Source organism: Triticum aestivum, chromosome 4A (assembly GCF_018294505.1).
Source record: "Triticum aestivum cultivar Chinese Spring chromosome 4A, IWGSC CS RefSeq v2.1, whole genome shotgun sequence".
Taxonomy (NCBI): domain Eukaryota; kingdom Viridiplantae; phylum Streptophyta; class Magnoliopsida; order Poales; family Poaceae; genus Triticum; species Triticum aestivum.
Window position 1 is genome coordinate 386,207,297 of NC_057803.1, and position 14,953 is coordinate 386,222,249.

Consider the following 14,953-nt stretch of genomic DNA (forward strand, 5'->3'; position numbering starts at 1 on the left):
AATTGGGGCTGGTTCCAGCTAAAACAAAAGATAGTGGTTGCAAAAAAGATTGCTGGTTCCAGCAAAAATCGAAGGCGATGGAAGCAAAATTGGGGTCTGGTTCCAGCAAAAACAAAAGATAGTGGTAACAAAAAGATTGTTGGTTTCAGCAAAAATTGAATGCAGTGGTAACAAAATTGGTTGGTCAGCAAAACCAAGATAGTAGTAGCAAAAAAAGATGCTAGTTCCAGCTTTCATATGCACCGGTTCCAGCACCGATAGACACCGGTTCCAGCACCGCTCGCTGCCCGTCGCAGCACAACTCGCTAGCACATAGTGGCCCTCGATGCCGGAGTTAGAACCGGCAGGGGGGCCAAGCTGAATCCGGCAAGAGCTAAGCTGGAACCCGCGAGCGCCGGAACTGCGGTGCGGTCGATTTTAGCTCCCCGCGGTGCTGGTTCCAACAAAAATGATGCGTGGTTCCAGCACGCGCTGCAGTGGCTGGGGTCGTCTGAGACACGGCGTACGCGGTGGCTGCTGGTAGCCCTCGCCCGCGACCCCGGCGAGTCCCTCACATCAACTCCACTCACCAGGGGCGCCTGGAAACAGTGCTTGGTCTTTGGGCGTGCCGATGCCAGGCGGTACGCGCCTTGGGATGAACTACGCCATGGCATATGAGGCCAGAAGGAGGAGGGTGCGTGCGTGGCCATGAATCGGCGGCGGTGGCCGGAACAGCTCACGGGATAGTTTAGCTGAGAGATGAGAAGAAGAAAATAGGTAAGAGGAGGAACGAATGGCTGTGAGAGACCGAAGAGATAAGGCAAAAAAATAAGGAAAGCGGTGCGTGCGTAGAAGCTACTAGTAGAGCTCGAGCGAAGCCTGTGTCCGGCGCAATATTGAGCCGGTCCGCCCATTACAAGGCTTTCCCAAAAAGCAATGGAACAAACAGTGCATGTGATTAAGCTTGGGACATGTAGGCAAGAACATATCCGCTGCACCAGCCCAGTCTGTGAACCCGGTGCACCAATAGCTTTTGGACAATTAGATGAAAAAAAGCAACGGATCAGATTTTGGTCAAAAGTTGGACCACATCATATTTGCAGAAGCAACCTCATAGTTTCAACCCGCACTTCACATCCCACTCTTCCATCAATAAATCTGTGTTTTAATTTTTTTTAGCCCAAACACAACAATGGTCATATATTTTGAAGCGAATGTCTGATTTCCATTCCGTCTTGACTGGCAACTTTGTCTTGATGAGATCTTTGAAACAAGATCACTGTTGAATATGTTTTTGAAATTTTATTTTATTTTCTTTTTGAAACATAATTTAAGCATATGTACATGGATCGATGTGTGGAGGGAGAGGCAAAGTTACAAAACTTATAAAATAAATCTAAGTTTTAATATAAAAATATAAATGTTATGGTTAAGTTTGAAAAAAAAGTCCATTTTGAAAAATATATTCAACATTGATCTTGTTTCAAACATCTCGTCAAAAGAAAAATGGTGGTCAGAGAAAAATCAAATTTAGACATATGGCTCAACATATATGAACATATTTATGTTTGGAGAAAGAAATGACATTGATTCAATGATAGGAAAGGAGTGTGAAGCACGGGTTGATTTTAGCATAGTATGAGGACTTTTGCAACTCCGCCTATGTTGTCTCAACATAGCCAGTCCCAAGCCCGGGTAAAGGAGGAGGGTTATGATAGGCTTGGCGAGCCAACGTAAAAACTCAGCCACTCTTATGGAGATGAAACCCAAAAGATTTTCGTTGAGGCATAACCATCTCAGCGACGCGCCACATCGGAACCCGAGTGTGGTGTCAAATGGGCAAGGGCCGGGCCATCACCTCCTCGGTGGCGCGCCGTATCTTATCTGGATACGGTGGCAAGTGAGCGGGGATCGGGTCGTCGCATCCTTAGTGGCGCGCTACATCGGCGCCCGGATGTAGTGGAAAATGAGTAAGGGTCTTCGCATTTGACTCGACGAGTGCGAAAGGTAAGGAAGCTAGCCAAGCCTAGGAGGATCCGCTTAGGTAGCTGGAACGTAGGGTTTCTGATAGGGAAGCTTCGGGAGCTAGTTGATGCAACGGTGAGGAGAGGTGTAGATATCCTTTGCGTCCAAGAAACCAAATGGAGGGGACAGAAGGCGAAGGAGGTGGAGGATACCAGCTTCAAGCTGTGGTACACGGGGACGGCTGCAAACAGAAATGGCATAGGCATCTTGATCAACAAGAGCCTCAAGTATGGAATGGTAGACGTCAAGAGACGTGGGACCGGATTATCGTGGTCAAGCTGGTAGTTAGGGACTTAGTTCTCAATGTTATCAGTGTGTATGCCCCGCAAGTAGGCCACAAGGAGAACACCAAGAGGGAGTTCTGGGAAGGCCTAGAGGACATGGTTAGGAGTGTACCGATTGGCGAGAAGCTCTTCATAGGAGGAGACCTCAATGGCCACGTGGGTACATCTAACACAGGTTTTGAAGGTGTGCATGGGGGCTTTGGCTATGGCATCAGGAATCAAGAAGGAGAAGATGTCTTAAGCTTTGCTCTAGCCTACGACATGATTGTAGCTAACACCCTCTTTAAAAAGAGAGAATCACATCTGGTGACTTTTAGTTGTGGTCAACACTCTAGCCAGATTGATTTCATCCTCTCGAGAAGAGAATATAGGCATGCGTGCCTAGATTGTAAGGTGATACCTGGAGAGAGTGTTGTCCCTCAGCATAAGCTGGTGATTGCTGACTTCCGCTTTCGGATTCGTGTCCAGCGGGATAAACGTGTCAAAGTCGCTAGAACGAAGTGGTGGAACTTCAAGGGGGAGGTAGCTCAGGCGTTCAAGGTGAGGGTCATTAAGGAGGGCCCTTGGGAGGAAGGAGGGATGCAGACAATGTGTGGATGAAGATGGTGGTTTGCATTCGTAAGGTGGCCTCGAGGGAGTTTGGAGTGTCCGGGGGAAGGAGAAGCGAAGCTAAGGACACCTAGTGGTGGAACGATGATGTCCAGAAGGCGCTTAAGGAGAAGAAAGATTGTTTCAGACACCTATACCTGGATAGGAGTGCAGACAACATAGAGAAGTACAAGATGGCGAAGAAGGCCGCAAAGCGAGCTGTCGATGAAGCAAGGGTTCGGGCGTATGAGGATCCCAACCAACGGTTAGGTACGAAGGAAGGCGAAAGGGACATCTATAAGATGGCCAAGATTCGAGAGAGGAAGACGAGGGATGTTGGCCAAGTAAAATGCATCAAGGACGGAGCAGACCAACTCCTGGTGAAGGATGAAGAGATTAAGCATAGATGACGGAGTACTTCGACAAGCTGTTCAATGGGGAGTATGAGAGTTCTACCATTGAACTGGACGACTCCTTTGATGAGACCAGCAGGCGTTTTGTGCGGCGAATCCAGGAGTCTGAGGTCAAGAAGGCTTTAAAAAAGATGAAAGGAGGCAATGCGATGGACACTGATTGTATCCCCATTGAGGTGTGGAAAGGCCTTGAGGAAATAGCGATAGTATGGCTAACCAAGCTTTTCAACCTCATTTTTCGGGCAAACAAGATGCCAGAAGAATGGAGATGGAGTATATTCGTACCAATCTTCAAGAACAAGGGGGATGTTTAGAGTTGTACTAATTACCGTGGAATTAAGCTGATGAGCCATACAATGAAGTTATGGGAGAGAGTCATTGAGCACCGCTTAAGAAGAACGACAAGTGTGACCAAAAATCAGTTTGGTTTCATTTCTGGGAGGTCCATGGAAGCCATTTACTTGGTACGACAACTTATGAAGAGATACAGTGAGCAAAAGGACTTGCATATGGTGTTCATTGACTTGGAGAAGGCCTATGATAAGATACCGCGGAATGTCATGTGGTGGGCATTGAAGAAACACAAAGTCCCAGTAAAGTATTACCCTCATCAAGGACATGTACGATAATGTTGTGACTGATAGGAATATGCAACTTGTATTTCCAGGTGGCCATAGGCCGTTATATATACATGTACAGGTGTGGAATATATGCAGGAAACCCCTTATACAATAGGGTAAATACGAAAGGTTACATGGCTATATATATATAACTCTAACACCCCTCCTCAAACTCATGGTGGATGAACAACACTGAGTTTGGAGAGATAGAAGCCATGCTGCGCTCTAGTCTAGGCCTTCGTCAGAAAATCCGCCAACTGTAACTCGGAAGGCACATACTGAAGAGCAATAACCTGATCGTGCACACCAGCGCGGACATAGAAAGCATCAACACCAATATGCTTGGTGAGCTCATGCTTCACAGGATCGCGCACAATGCTAATAGCACCTGTACTGTCAGACAAGAGCGGAGTAGGTGTAGTAACAGAAACACCAAAATCCTGAAGTAACCACCGTAACCAAGTCACCTCTGCCGTCAAAAGAGCCATAGCTCGTAACTCAGCCTCTGCACTCGAACGAGAAACTGCAGTCTGTTTCTTCGTCTTCCAGGCAACGAGAGAACCACCAAGAATAACACAGTAAGCAGAAAGTGAACGGCGATCGGAGGGATCACTAGCCCACGTAGCATCCGAATAGGCCTGAAGCTGTAAAGAACTGGAGCGAGGAAAGAATAGACGGTGAGAGATCGTGCCCCGAAGATATCGGAGAACACGAAGGAGGTGACTATAGTGAACCGAAGTGGGAGCGAAGACAAACTGACTCAGAATATGAACCGGATAAGAGATATCCGGACGAGTGACAGCTAGATAGACAAGACTCAACAAGATGACGATAACGCGTCGGGTCAGGAAGGGGTCACCATCAGTATCACAGAGGTGAACATTGAGCTCCATTGGAGTCTCAACAATGCGCTCATCGGTAAGAGCAGCACGAACAAGAAGATCTTGTATATACTTTTCTTGGGATATAAAAAAGCCATTAGAGGTAGAAGAGACTTCAATCCCAAGAAAGCAGCGAAGAGGTCCAAGATCGGACATAAGAAACTGCTCACTAAGATGGGCCTTTACAAAGGCAATATACTCCGGGTCCTCGCCAGTGATGATCATGTCATCAACATAGAGAAGAAGAAGAGTCCGACCACGAGGAGAAAGGTGGACAAACAATGCTGGATCATGAGCACTCGTTGAAAAACCAGCAGCGGTCACCACAGAAGCAAAACGCTCAAACCAGGCGCGGGGGGCTTGCTTAAGGCCATAGAGAGAGCGACGAAGACGACATACCATGCCATCAGGAACAGAATACCCAGGTGGTGGCTGCATGTATACCTCCTCACGCAGTTCACCGTTAAGAAAGGCATTCTTAACATCAAGCTGAGATACAGACCAGTGGCGTGCAGAGGCCACGGCAAGAAGTGTGCGGATAGTGGTCATATGGGCCACAGGAGCAAATGTCTCATCATAATCATGACCATGCTCCTGCTGAAAACCACGAGCCATGAGACGAGCTTTGTAACGCTCAAGAGAACCATCGGAGCGAGTCTTAACCTTGTAGACCCACTTACAAGTGATGGGACGGACACCTGGAAGAAGAGAAACAAGATCCCATGTACCGGTGCGTTCAAGAGCAGCAATCTCCTCTGCCATCGCAAACTGCCATTCAGGATGAACAACAGCCTCACGATAAGAAGTCGGCTCAAGAACAACAGCACCAACGATGGAAAAACCAAGGCGATCAACAGGCGGAAGCGGACGAGGACGCAAGCCATAGGTAGGCTGAGATGAGGAGGACGGCACGTCAGCAGACACATCCACATTACGTGAATGACGAGTGTAATACTGAGGCAAAGATGGAAGAACACGAGGATGAATAGCCAAAGTAGAATCAGGAGGTGGAGACAAAGAAATCACCGGGGATGAAGGTGCAGAATCTGGTGACATGCGAGGTGAGGAAACCGTGGGAGATGGTGGCGGCAAATCGACAAGAGGTGGAGAAGTAGAGTGAGCAGGACGGAGAGACAAGGGCTCAACTGGAGTGATAGGTGTGTCAGGAAAAGTGAGGAAAGAGATATCCTCCACAGAAAAGGTCGAGGAAGATGGACGCGGGTAGAAGGGACGAGACTCATCAAAAGTCACATCCCGAGAAATACGCATCCGACGACCGATAGGATCCCAACAACGATAGCCCTTATGCTCATCACTATAGCCCATAGTTGCCATGTTTCCGGTACGGTGGGAACGAGGAACGGGAACGGGGGACGAGAGTCGGGGGCTGGAAAAAATAGGGTACAGTGGGGGTATACATCTCTAGAACGATTTTTCTAAAGTGGAAACGTGATCCAATCAATTCCGGTACGATGAATCCGGTACGGTACCATGGAACGAGGAACGTGAATCTTTACGGATGCGGGGAGCAACTGGCTGGGAGGGGCCGAGGGAGTACTTATACAGGGAACTGGCTGGGCTGGGAGCAACTGGCTGCATCGTCGATTCATGAAGACTAAAATACATCATCTCCTTCCCAATGGAAAATTTATTAGCAGCCTTGGAGTAATTGGAGAGCAGAACGAGGAGTTATTTAGGGGAGTGAAAAAGAACGGGGCGGAGAGTAAAACGAGGAGTTCGTGATTGATATGGCTGACCTTTTGCTTACTCGATCGATTCAAGAACCAAGACTGTCGAGTCGCCGAACCTGAATCGACGATCCGGCTGCGGAAACGCCGAATCCGCATCGAATCTTACCGAATCGACCCTCGTTCCCAAATCTGATTCCGGGTCGATGAATCCGGATCGAGGGACGGCCCACCGTTCCCGTTTCCGGCTACTATGCTATAGCCTAAGAAAACACACTCAACAGACTGAGCGGTCAGTTTGGTGTGTTCCCGAGGGGCAAGAAGAACATAGCAAACACAACCAAACAAACGAAGCATCGAATAATCAGGAGAACGATCAAAGAGACGCTCGAAAGGAACATCACCCTGGAGAGCAGCGGACGGCTGAAGGTTGATGAGATAGGTGGAGGTGAATATAGCCTCGGCCCAAAAATGAGGTGGAAGAGAAGCGGCGATCATCAACGCACGAGCCGTCTCAAGAAGGTGGCGATGCTTTCGCTCAGCCACGCCATTCTAAGCATGAGCACCAGGACAAGAGAACTGAGGAAGAGTGCCCTGCTCAGCAAGAACACCACGCAACATCTTGGAAATATACTCGCCAGCGGAGTCAGCACGGAACATACGAATAGGCGAAGAGAACTGAGTGCGAACCATGGCAGCAAAACGCTTATAGATGGAAAGAACCTCACTGCGAGAAGTCATAAAATAAAGCCAAGTGTAACGAGAGAAATCATCTATGAAAATAATATAGTATCGATGGCCCCCTTTCGAAGCGAAGGGAGCCGGACCCCATACATCAGAATGGACCAAATCAAAAGGGCACTGAGAGATCGACTCACTAGTAGGGTAAGGTAACTGAATCTGTTTTCCTAGTCTACAACCCTGACACTCTAAAGAGACATCTCCTGAGACAGACTCCAGAAGACCTCGACGAACTAATGACGACAAGCGAGACCCACAAAGATGACCAAGTCGATGATGCCACTGCTGGAAGGAGCCGGTAGCTGAAGCGACAGAAGCGGATGGACTGGCGATAGTGGTGGCAGCGGAAGGAACATGAAGCCAGTCTAGCTCCCAAAGACCCTGAGAGTCACGGCGGCGAGGGCCAGCCCCAACCAAAGTGTGCGTTCGACGATCCTGAACAGAACAGGAGTCAACGTCAAGGATGGCGCGACAACCAGAATCAGTAAGTTGACCGGCAGAAAAAAGATTCATGGTAAGTCGAGGAACATGAGCAACATCAGGAACAGAGTAAGAAGGTGTGGTAAGATTGTCTCGACTAGCAACAGAAAGAGGAGTACCATCAACAGTGAGTACATGAACAGGAAAATCAAGTGATTTAAGAGAGGACAAATTTGAAGAATGAGAAGACATATGAAAAGAAGCTCCGGAGTCCAGAACCCACGAGGATGTACCTGACTGTGTAGAGGGTGGTTGCTCAGTGCGGGAAGCATCAGTCACAGATCCTGTAGTACCCGTCAAAGGAGAACCTGAAGCGGCAAGCAGACGCTTAAGTCGCAGAATATCCTGTTCAGTCAAGGCGGTGGCTGAAGATGTCGAAGTAGAAGAAGTCCCTGACGCTGATGATCGCGCCTTACACAGGTGTTTCTTCTTCTGGAAGCACTGAGACTCAACATGACCATCCATCTTGCAGTAGTCGCAGTGAGGACGAGACCGACCCTGGCCGCCCGTAGGAGTAGGCAAGAGCGGCGGAGCGCTCGAGTGGGAAGGAGTCGGTGCAGCAGGCATAGTAGAAACTCGAGTAGCGAGCACAGAGGGAACCTCAAGTAAACCAGCGCCACGGAGGCGAGTCTCCTCAGCACGGATCTCAGAAAGCGCCTCCATGAGGGGGATACGACCACAAGCAAACAACTGAGAGCGTCGGGGCTCAAACTCCTTACGGAGTCGAGACAAGAACTCGTAGACACGATGAAACTCCAAATCAGCCCGCACAGCCTGGCAACACTGACAAGTACGACAACCAGCAGTACGGAGAGAATCAAGCTGACGCCAAATAGCAGAACTCTGTGCATAGAACTCATCAACAGTGGAGTCACCTTGCTAAAGAGCATGCTCCTGACGAACCACAGACAGGTATAAGGCATCACCAGAGGGCTGATAGCGCTGACGAAGCCGAGTCCACATCTCAAATACAGTAGAGAGGCCGAGAAACTCAGAGGCAAACTGAGGCAGAACACTAGCAGTCAAAACAGCTGCGGCACGAGCATCATCATCAAGCCACTGAGTGTAAGCAGATAGAGCTGCATGATAAGTCTGAAGTGCGTCCTCATAGGTCTGAACCTGCTTATCATAAGAAAGAACGACAACGTCATCAGCCAGCTTAGCTGCATCCTTTGCAGCCTGATCAGCGTCGGCAGCAAGAACGGGTGGCGTCGGCGGAGTAGGAGCCACAGGAGGAACTGGACACGGCGGACTGGGGACCTCGCCAGAAAGAATGCCCCAAAGACGAAGGCCACGCATGTGAATGCGCATGAAGCCAACGAACTCAATGTAGTTAGTGCCATCAAAAATCGCCGGACAACGAGGAACTGCGACATAGCCCGTAGATGCAGACATAGTACCTCTTTTTTTTCTTTTTTTAACGGAAGCAGACGGAAAACTGAACAGCGAGCGCACAGCCGCACACGCGCGGCTAGCAGAAGCGGAGACCAAGTCCACGCGCGCGAGCAGCGGAGACCAAATCCAAGCGGGCGAAGACCACGTCCAACACCAACGATGCAGCGAAGACCAAAACAGGTGGCGACTGAGGCGGGAGTCCCGATCGGGACCTTCTCTGCTCGATCTGGGCAGGGAAATCGATCAGGCCGAGCAATCAGGGGCGACGGCGGGAGTCTTCGATCGCGGCTCAGGCGGCGGCGGCCTCACGAGACAGAGGCGGACGAGGGCGGGTCGAGCAGATCGATCTGGGCGACAGCAAAAGTCTCGATCGGGGGTGGGAGGAAGAAAAACCAGTAGCAGCCTGAGGATTTGGCCACCACGGAGAGTCAGCGCAGCCAAGGATGGAGGCGTCGCGATGGAGGTGGATCAACAACACGAGTTGCGCATGCTACAAAATTGACCTAGCTCTAATACCATGATAGGAATATGCAATTTGTATTTCCAGGTGGCCATAGGCCGGTATATATACATGTACAAGTGTGGAATATATGCAGGAAACCCCTTATACAATAGGGTAAATACGAAAGGTTACATGGCTATATATATATAACTCTAACAGTGACAAGTGTCCGAACAAGTGATGTCGACACTGATGACTTCCCAATTAAGATAGGACTGCATCATGATATGATGGTAGTTGACGATAGTCAGACGGGGTCAATAGGAAGTTAGAGTTATGGAGACAAACCTTGGAATCGAAAGGTTTTAGGCTTTGTAGTACTAAAACCAAGTAAATGAGGTGTGAGTTCGATACTACTAGGCGCGAGGAGGAGGAGGTTAGCCTTGATGCGTAGGTGGTTCCTCAGAAAGACATTTGGGGTCAATGCTGCAGAAGGATGGGGGTATTGATGAAGATGTGAACCATGGCATCAAAGCTGGATGGATGAAGTGGCGCCAAGCTTTTGGCATTCTCTATGACAAGAGAGTGCCACAAAAGCTAAAAGGCAAGTTCTGCAGGACGGCGGTTCGCCCCGCAATGTTGTATGGCGCTGAGTGCTGGCCGACTAAAAGGCGGCATGTTCGATAGTTAGGTGTGGTGGAGATGCCATGTTGAGATGGATGTGTGGCCACAAGAGGAAGGATCGAGTGCGGAATGATGACATACGAGATAGAGTTGGGGTAGCACCAATTGAAAAGAAGCTTGTCCAACATCGTCTGAGATGGTTTGGGCATATTCAGCTCAGGCCTCCAGAAGCTCCAGTGCATAGCGGACAGCTAAAGCGTGCGCATATGTCAAGAGAGGTCTTGGTAGACCGAATTTGACATGGGAGGAGTCCGTAAAGAGAGATCTAAAGGATTGGAGTATCACCAAAGATCTAGCTATGGACAGGGGTGCGTGGAAGCTTGCTATCCATGTGCCAGAACCATGAGTTGGTCACGAGATTTTATGGGTTTCACCTCTAGCCTACCCCAACTTGTTTGGGACTAAAGGCTTTCTTCTTCTTCTTCTTCTTCTTGTTATTATGGGGTCTTTTTTTGCAAATGTTTCACCAATCCATCTTGCAGCCTACTCCCAACCCTCAGTTCCATGTCCAACAGGCAACAGCTCAAAAGCCATTGGTGTACGTTCTCCATGCAGGCCCCAAAGTACTTGATAGGCTGCAATAGGACTAAGCAGGATGAGCATAGGCAATGTAGAGGTCTGCAGCACCCGGGGATGTTACAATCGTCGGCACTACCCCGAGATCCACGGCGAGGCACGGGGAAAAGAGTTGGTCAAGAAATCTAACGGAACTTCTCGTCACCACTAAAAAGGGCTGTTTGTGTTGAAGTGTATATGTGGATTGTCTAGCCCTTTCCATAAGTTCGGACTTTTGGTTGTGTTGGCTAGTGCATGAAGTTTAACATGGTATCAGGGCCTAAGGTCTTGAGTTCAAGTCCTGGCTATCGCAATTTATCCAAAAATTGTTGTCGCCCCCCTCTATGTCCATATATAGGCCTCTTGAGCCGAGTCTATTCACGTGTTGACTTCCCGCGTCACACGTGAGAGGGGTGTTGTGTATATGTGGATTGCCTAGTCCTTTCCATAAGTTCAGACTTTTGGTTATGTTGGCTAGTGCATGAAGCTTAACACTTTGCATCATGTCGAACGCTGACATCCTTCCATCGAGATCCTTCGGTTGGGGGAGTCATTTGTGTTAAATTATGATCCAAATTCTAACGTGTTGGACTAGACGTAGTACAAACGGTGTGGGCCGTTGTGTTGCGTTGCGTTGACGTCGACGCGTACGAGTACAACTCGTTTACTTGTCCTCTAAGGACTCCTATGTATACCGAAAAAGGCTTTCACCTCACTTTATATATAAAGTATATAAAGCAACGATCATCAACAGCGGAGTACAAACGCACGCCACCACAACACACGCACACACCCAAGGTAGGATACAGGCGCTGAGCGCAGCAACACCACCCCCTATCTACGAAGAGATGAAGCCGCATACGACAAACCGTGGACTCCAAAGCGGCGCCTTCAGGAAGTATACGACACCAGAGTGCCACCACAGCCCGACCTGAGGGTTAGAGTTTCCCCTGAAGCACCACGACAGGCAGTGAGAGCCGCGACGACGCCATCAAGAAGGGAACAAGCTTCGCCGCCGCCGGTCTGTCCGCGGATGGAACAGGTTTTCACCCCAGCCAACACTCACCGCCACCGTATGCCACATCCCAGCTACCACGCCGCCCACACGGCCATGGCCACCGGGCAACACCAAGCCACGGGCTCTGCCAATGAGCACCGCACTACCACCACCAGGGCCGCTGCCCCGGCATCCAAGACCAAGACACCACCTCACCTGAGACACGTCGCTACCCCAACCAAAGAGACGAGCAGAAAGACCTTGCCTTTCGCACGCTTGGGCGGGCCCCAACTCAAAGACCCAATAAGCCGGCCAAAATTGGCCACCATCGCCCTGTCCTGCAGCACCGGGCATGAGACAAGCGATGGACCGCAGTTGGGAGAGGACCAGCCGTTCGATGGGAGTAGTGCCCAGACGACGAGGAGATGAAGCGAAGGTCGAAACGGTCCGACCACAGACAAGCCGACACCGGAGAAGCCGGTCATCGTGGGCAGAGCCACTGGGCCAACGTGTAGCCGCCACGCCACCGGGTGGAGCATGTCATTAATTCCAGTAATACATCCAATAAGGAAAATGTTGATGCACATGATGGTGAACACGTCGCTGATGATGAACATGTCACTACAAATCAGCCTATTGTTCCACCCGGTTAAAATCTTGCACGTGACAGAGTTAGGCGGGGTATTGATAAACCTACAAGGTTAATTAAAGAGTGCAATATTGTTTCTTTTGCTTTATTTGTTGCAGAGGAAATTGAAGGTAATGTCGAGCCTTCTTCATATTACGAGGCTATTATTTCTGAAGATAGTAATAAGTGAACGACTGCTATGCATGATGAGATGGAATCACTTGAAAAGAATGGCACTCGGAATTTAGTAAAATTACCCAGAGAGAAGAAACCTATTCGTTGCAAGTGGGTTTTCAAAAGAAAAGAAAGTGTTTTTCTTAATGATGAGACAAGATATAAAGCAAGGTTAGTTGCTAAAGGTTATACTCAAATTCCAGATATTGACTATAATGAAGTCTTTTGTCCTGTTGTGAAGCATAGCTCTATTCGCACTTTACTCAGTATTGTTGCCATGCATGATTTTGAGCTTGAACAATTAGATGTTAAAACTGCATCCTTGCATGGAGAATTAGAAAAGGATATTTATATGGAACAACCTGAAGGTTTGTTATTCCTGGAAAAGAAAAGCTTGTTTGTAAGTTAAAAAAATCTCTTTACGGATTGAAGCAATCCCCTAAACAGTGGTACAAGAGATTTGACACTTTAATGATCTCTCAAGGTTTCAAAAGGTCTAATTATGATAGTTGTGTTTATTTGAAAACTGTCAATGGTTCATCTATTTATTTGCTTCTTTATGTTGATGATATGTTAATCGCTGCAAAAAGCATGTCAGAGATTGATGAACTAAAGAAGCAATTGTGCAATGAATTTGAGATGAAGGATTTGGATGCAACAAAGAAAATATTTGGCACAAAAATATCCGGAAATAGACCGTCTGAAAAGGTATATCTAAGTTAGAAGGGATATATTGATAAAGTTCTTCGTCATTTTAATATGCATAATGCCAAGCCATTAACTATTCCGTTAGCTGCACACTTCAAATTATCATCAGCCTTATGTCCTAAGTCAGATGCCGATATTGAGTACATGTCTAGAGTTCCCTATTCAAGTCTAGTTAGTTCACTTATGTATGTCATGGTTTGTTCTCGTCCTGATTTATCATATGCATTGAGTGTTGTCAGTAGATACATGGTAATTCTGGAAAAGAGCATTGGAAAATAGTTCAGTGTATTTTCAGATACCTACGAGGTACTTCTAATGCTTATTTACAATTTGGGAAAACTAGATATGGACTTGTTGGTTTTGTTGATTCTTATTTTGCTGGTGATTTGGACAAAAGAAGATCACTCACAGGTTATATTTTCACCATTGGTGGTTGTGTTGTGAGTTGGAGAGCAACTTTGTAGTCTATTCTGGCTTGTTCCACTACTGATGCCGAGTATATGGCTATTTCTAAGGCATGCAAAGAAGCTAATCTGGTTGAGAAGTTTGTATACTGAGCTTTGTGGAGATTCATCTTGCCCTAGCGTATTTTCTGACAATCAAAGTGCTATATGTCTTACAAAGAATCCAATGTACCATGAGAGAACGAAGCATATTGATGTCAGATTTTACTATATTCGAGATGTTATTGTTGAAGGTGATTTGAAGGTATGCTAGATAAGTACGCATCATAATCCTCCTGGTATGATGACAAAGTCAGTTCCTACCAATAAATTTGAGCTTTGCTCAGTCTTAGTTGGTATTTCTCACTAGTCCTATGGACTTTGACGCACAAGGTGTTTATGTTGATTTGGATGGAGTTATTGACTTCTTTTCGACTACTGGAGGGAATTTGGCTCAAGGTGGAGATTGTTAAATTATGATCCAAATTCTACCGTGTTGGACTAGCCGTAGTACAAACGGTGTGGGGCGTTGCGTTGACATCGACGCGTACGAGTACAATTCGTTTACTTGTCCTCCAAGAACTTGTGTATTGCCCCTCATATATACCTCATGTAGTTGCACCTAAAGATGGCATGTCGTCTCAGTGCTTGTAATACTCCTCCATCAAAGTGATTGCGCCTTCGTGCGTCCGTGATTTTCTTCCGCAAGGGTTTCCACGTAAAAATCCGTGTCTCTCGTGTCTCGTTTATTCTCGTTTTATCTAACAGGTTGCACAACCCGAAACTAACTGGTCAAGAGAAACATCAACCCCGAATGGAATCCTAAGCTTTGAAAGACGGGAAGAGAGCAGACTTAAAACTCGCGAGGAGGTAAGAGAGGAAGTAGAATGGGATAAGGAATAAAAGAAGTCCTATTTAGATCCATCCAACACATTTTGCAAAATAGCACTAGACACAGCTGTAACTGTTAGCGAGGTTATCCTACAGGCCTTGCGGACCCTACTGCTCCGAAACCATTCGTTACGGAGCGGCTACGGGTTTCGGAACCTGGGCACTAATACCACTTGTAGCACCCCAGGATGTTACAAGGTCCATGAGATGATTAATCATCTTTATAGGCCAGCTAACTAATGTTTATAATTATGATTGGCTATCTGTAATCTGTCATGTAAGACATTTCTTTCTATAATCAAACTGAGTGCTGCTTCTAGAACCACCAAGAGAAGAT

General features: G+C 47.7%; 1 protein-coding gene across 10 annotated transcripts in view; it reads right to left on the reverse strand.

Annotated features, from left to right (window-relative positions):
• Nucleotides 1-14,953, reverse strand: part of LOC123086150 (ATP-dependent DNA helicase At3g02060, chloroplastic) — a 51,795-nt gene that overhangs the window by 27,128 nt on the left and 9,714 nt on the right. The gene's annotated exons all lie outside the window — the stretch shown is intronic.